Consider the following 5,743-nt stretch of genomic DNA (forward strand, 5'->3'; position numbering starts at 1 on the left):
AACAACTGTTCGTCCTCGAACGGACAAAAGAAAGAAGTACCTGAGTCAGGAAATAAATGAGGATAATGGCTCCGCATATCGGACTCGGACTCCCAGGTCGATGCCTCATGAGGCTGACCTCTCCACTGAACACGCACTGAAGGAAAACTCTTCGACCTCAACTGTCGAACCTGCCGGTCTAGAATAGCCACCGGCTCCTCCTCATATGACAGATCCTTGTCCAATTGGACAGTGCTGAAATCTAACACGTGCAATGGATCTCCGCGATACTTCCGGAGCATAGATACATGAAACACGGGATGCACAACTGACAAGCTAGGTGGCAAGGCAAGTCTATAAGCCACCTCTCCCACACGATCAAGAATCTCAAATGGACCGATGAACCTAGGGCTGAGCTTGCCCTTCTTCCCAAATCTCATCACGCCCTTCATAGGCGATACACGGAGCAATACCCGCTCACCAACCATGAAAGCAACATCTCTGACCTTGCGGTCTGCATAACTCTTCTGTCTGGACTGAGCTGTACGAAGTCTATCCTGAATAATCCTGACCTTGTCCAAGGCTTCCTGAACCAGATCCGTACCCAATAATCGAGCCTCTCCCGGCTCAAACTATCTAACTGGAGACCGACATCGCCTACCATACAATGCCTCATACGGAGCCATTTGAATGCTGGAATAGTAGCTGTTGTTGTAGGCGAACTCTGCTAAAGGCAAAAACTGGTCCCACGATCCTCCAAAATCAATGACACAGGCTCGGAGCATGTCCTCAAGAATCTGAATAGTCCTCTCGGACTGACCGTCCGTCTGGGGATGAAATGTTGTACTCAACTCAACCTGGGTGCCCAACTCTCGCTGCCGCTCTCCAGAAATGCGAGGTAAACTGCGTACCCCGATCCGAAATGATAGATAGCGGCACCCCATGAAGGCGAACAATCTCCCTGATATAAATCTCGGCTAACCTTTCGGACGAATAGGTGGCTGCAACAGGAACAAAATGCGCTGACTTGGTCAGCCTATCAACAATGACCCAAACTGCATCAAACTTTTTCCGAGTCATCGGAAGTCCAGTAACGAAATCCATCGTAATCCTCTCCCACTTCCACTCGGGAAGTGCAATCCTCTGAAATAGACCACCAGGTCTTTGATGCTCGTACTTAACCTGCTGACAATTCAAACACCGAGCCACATGCACAACGATGTCTTTCTTCATCTTACACCACCAATAGTGCTGCCTCAGATCCTGATACATCTTCGCGGTGCCCGGGTGAATAGAATACTGAGAACTGTGGGCCTCCGTTAAGATCAACTCTCGAATCCCATCAACATTGGGCACACAAACTCACCTCTGAAATCTTAATACACCATCATCATCTAAGGTTACTTTCTTGGCACCTCCACACTGCACCGTGTCTCTCAAGACACACAAATGGGGATCCTCAAACTGCCGCTCGCGGATACGCTCTAATAGTGAGGAACGAGCAACCGTGCAAGCTAACACTCTGCTAGGCTCAGAAATATCCAACCTCACAAGACGATTGGCCAAGGCCTGAACATCCAAAGCAAGCGATCTCTGGCTGACTGGAATATAAGCAAGACTACCCATGCTGGCGGACTTCCTGCTCAATGCATCGGCCACCACATTGGCCTTCCCCGGGTGGTATAAGATAGTAACATCATAATCCTTTAGCAACTCTAACCACCTCCTCTGCCTCAAATTCAACTCTTTCTGCTTGAACAGATACTGAAGACTCTTATGATTAGTGTAAACCTCACACGTCACGCCATATAAGTAATGCCTCCAGATCTTCAAGGCATGAACAATGGATGCCAACTCGAGATCATGAACCGGATAATTCTTCTCGTGGATCTTCAACTGCCTCGAAGCATAAGCAATGACTTTGCCTTCCTGCACCAACACTGCACCAAGCCCAATACGAGACGCATCACAATAGACCGTATATGGCCCTGAACCTGTAGGCAAAACCAATACTGGTGTCGTAGTCAGAGCCGTCTTGAGCTTCTGAAAGCTCGCCTTACACTCGTCCGACCACCTGAACTGGACACCCTTCTGGGTCAAACTGGTCATAGGGGCTGCAATGGATGAAAACCCCTCCACGAACCGACGGTAGTAACCTGCTAACCCTAGGAAACTTCGAATATCCGTAGCTGAAGCTGGTCGAGGCCAGTTCTTGACTGCCTCTATCTTTTTCGGGTCTACCTGAATACCTGCAGTTGATACGACATGACCCAGGAATGCGACCGAACTCAACCAAAACTCGCACTTTGAGAACTTAGCATACAACTGACTATCCTTTAGGGTCTGAAGGACCACTCTGAGGTGCTGCTCATGCTCCTCCTGACTGCGGGAGTATATAAGAATATCGTCAATGAAGACTATCACGAACAAGTCCAAATAAGGTCTGAACACTCGGTTCATCAACTCCATGAACGCTGCTGGGGCATTAGTCAATCCAAATGACATGACCAAAAACTCATAGTGCCCATACCGAGTGCGAAATGCTGTCTTAGGGACATCAGACGCCCTAATCCTCAGCTGGTGGTAGCCAGATCTCAAATCTATCTTTGAAAACACCCTCGCACCCTGAAGCTGGTCGAATAAATCGTCGATCCTCGGCAGTGGGTACTTATTCTTAATTGTAACCTTGTTCAATTGCCGGTAATCGATGCACATTCTCATCGAACCATCCTTTTTCTTAACAAACAACACCGGCGCACCCCAAGGCGAAACACTGGGTCTAATAAAACCTTTCTCAAGCAAATCCTGCAGTTGTTCCTTTAACTCTTTCAACTCTGGCGGGGCCATACGATATGGCGGGATAGAAATGGGCTGAGTGCCCGGGGCCAAATCAATACAAAAGTCGATATCCCTATCGGGCGGCATACCCGGCAAGTCTAAAAGGAAAACCTCAGGAAACTCCCGAACAACGGGCACAAGTTCAATAGAAGGGGCCTCCGCGCTAGAATCGCGAACATACGCCAAGTAGGCCAAACATCCCCTCTCGACCATACGCCGAGCTTTCACATACGAGATAACACTGCGGGTACAATGACCAGAAGTCCCTCTCCACTCTAAACGGGGTAAATCCGGTAAGGCTAAGGTCACAGTCTTGGCATGGCAATCCAAGATAGCATGGTACGGGGATAACCAATCCATCCCCAATATAACATCAAAGTCGACCATGTCCAAAGGCAACAAATAAACACGGGTCTTAAGACCCCCAAACACTACGATACAAGAACGATGAACTTGGTCGACCACAATAGAATCACCCACCCGTGTTGACACATAAACAGGAATACTCAACGAGTCACTAGGCATAACCAAATAGGGTGCAAAATAGGACGACACATATGAATACGTAGATCCGGGATCAAATAGCACAGAAGAATCCCTATCACAGACCAGAATAGTACCTGTAATCACAGCATCTGATGACTCAGCCTCTGGCCTGGCTGGCAAAGCATAACAACGGGGCTGGGCCCCACCTCCCTGAATCATATCCCTAGGACGATCTGCTGTTGGTTGACCCCTACCTCTAGCGGTCTGAGCTCCACCTCTAAGACCTCTACCTCCACCTCTATGTCCTCTACCCCCACCTCTAGCTGGCTGGGCAGGCTGTGGGGCAACTGGTGCCTGGATCATCGGGCGAGGACCCTGCTGCTGCGAGCTGCTGGAAGCTCGAGGGCAATATCTGGCAATGTGACTCACATCACCGCAAGTATAACAAGCCCTCGGCTGTTGAGAATAACGAAGTGGTGGTGCACTGATAGGTGCTGATGGTGAACTGAAGAGCTGCTGGTCAGAATACTGCGGCTGAGAACCACAACCACCTGGTGTACCATGAGAAGCCTGGAGAGCTAACTGAAAGGGCCTCGAAGGATGGCCTCTACCATAAGAATCCCTACCTCCAGACGAGGTACCACTGAATCTACCCGAATGACGGGGCCTCTTATCAGACCCATGACCACCTCCCTAAGCAAGTGCCATCTCTATCCGGCGGGCACCATCTGCCGCCTTCTGAAATGAAATCTCACTACCAGCACTCATGGCCATCTGAACACGGATCGGCTGGGCCAACCCATCAATAAACCTCCGCACCCTCTCTCTATCGGTGGGGAGTATCACAATGGCATGACGAGCAAGATCAATGAACCGGGTCTCATACTGGGTGACCGTCATAGGACCCTGCTGGAGACGCTCAAACTACCTGCGAAGAGCATCTCGCTGAGTAACTGGAAGAAACTTCCCCAGAAATAACTCTGAAAACTGATCCCAGGTCAATGATGGCGACCCTGCTGGCCTGGCTAAACAGAAATCCCTCCACCAAGTCTTGGCGGATCCTGCCAGGCGAAAAGTGGCGAAGTCGACCCCATTGGTCTCTACAATGCCCATAGTCCGTAGAACCTCATGACAGCTGAATATGAAATCCTGAGCATCCTCTGAGGGGGTGCCACTATATGTGGTTGTGAAGAGCTTGGTGAAACGATCAAGCCTCTACAAAGCATCCGCGGACATAGCCGCACCATCGCTGGACTGAGCCGCAATACCTGGATGGGCTGCCACAGCCGGCTGAACTGCTGGAACCTGAGCCTGAGGAGCTACCGGCTCTGGAGTACGAGTATCGGGAGTTTGAATTCCTCCCCCATCCTGAGATGTGGCTGGAGCTACGGGAAGCAAACCCGCTCTAGAAATGCCCTCCATAAAGCCTACCAGTCGGACCAAAGCGTCCTGAAGCACTGGAGTGGCTATAAAACCCTCTGGGACCTGAGCTGGGCCAACTGGAACAGCTGGGGCCGGAACCTCCTCCTCAAAATCGACCTGAGGCTCCGTCGCTGGAAATGCTACTCGGGGCTGAGCTCTGCCCCTGCCTCGGCCTCGCCCTCTGCCCCTAATAGGGGTTGCTGCTGGGGGCTCAGGCTGTTGCACGGTAGAAAAGGAAGCACGTGTCCTCGCCATCTACGAAAGAACAGAGTGGAAAGACAATCAGTACTTGAGAAACAGAATCGCACGACAAGAATGAACAAGGTGAAGTTTTCCTAACTCAGTAGCCTCTGCGGGATAAATACAGACGTCTCCGTACCGATCCCTCAGACTCTACTGAGCTTGTCCGTGAGTTGTGAGACCTAAGTAACCTAGTGCTCTGATACCAACTTGTCACGACCCGGATTTCCCACCATCGGGTGTCGTGATGGCACCTACTATCGGAGCTAGGCAAGCCAAATATTTAAAACACCTTTCCTGCTTTATTTCAAACAATATAATAAATGAGACAAAATTTAAGCGGAAGACTTTAAATCTAAAGCAACTGAAAACCAAAAGTGCGGAAGTTTAATACACATCACAACCCAAGGTCTGGTGTCACTAGCTCACGGACTACTACAGAATACTACAAACAATGTCTGAAAGGAAATACATCATATTTGTCTGATACAAGATGAACAAACGAAAAATATGGAAAGGGACTTCGGCCTGCGAACGCCAGCTAGGCTACCTCGAGAGTCCCTGGACTGAAGATAACTCCCAGAAATCCTACTGTTGTGGTCCGTAAGCTGCTCTCTGATCTGTGCACAAAAATGCACAGAGTGTAGCATCATCACAACCGACCCCATGTGATGGTAAGTGCCTGGCCTAACCCTGGCGAAGTAGTGACGAGGCTAAACAGGACCTACCACAATTAACCTGTACAGATATATATACAAGTGCAAGAAAAAAAACAATA

The sequence above is a fragment of the Nicotiana sylvestris genome, chromosome 5 (assembly GCF_000393655.2).
Source record: "Nicotiana sylvestris chromosome 5, ASM39365v2, whole genome shotgun sequence".
In the NCBI taxonomy this organism is placed as follows: domain Eukaryota; kingdom Viridiplantae; phylum Streptophyta; class Magnoliopsida; order Solanales; family Solanaceae; genus Nicotiana; species Nicotiana sylvestris.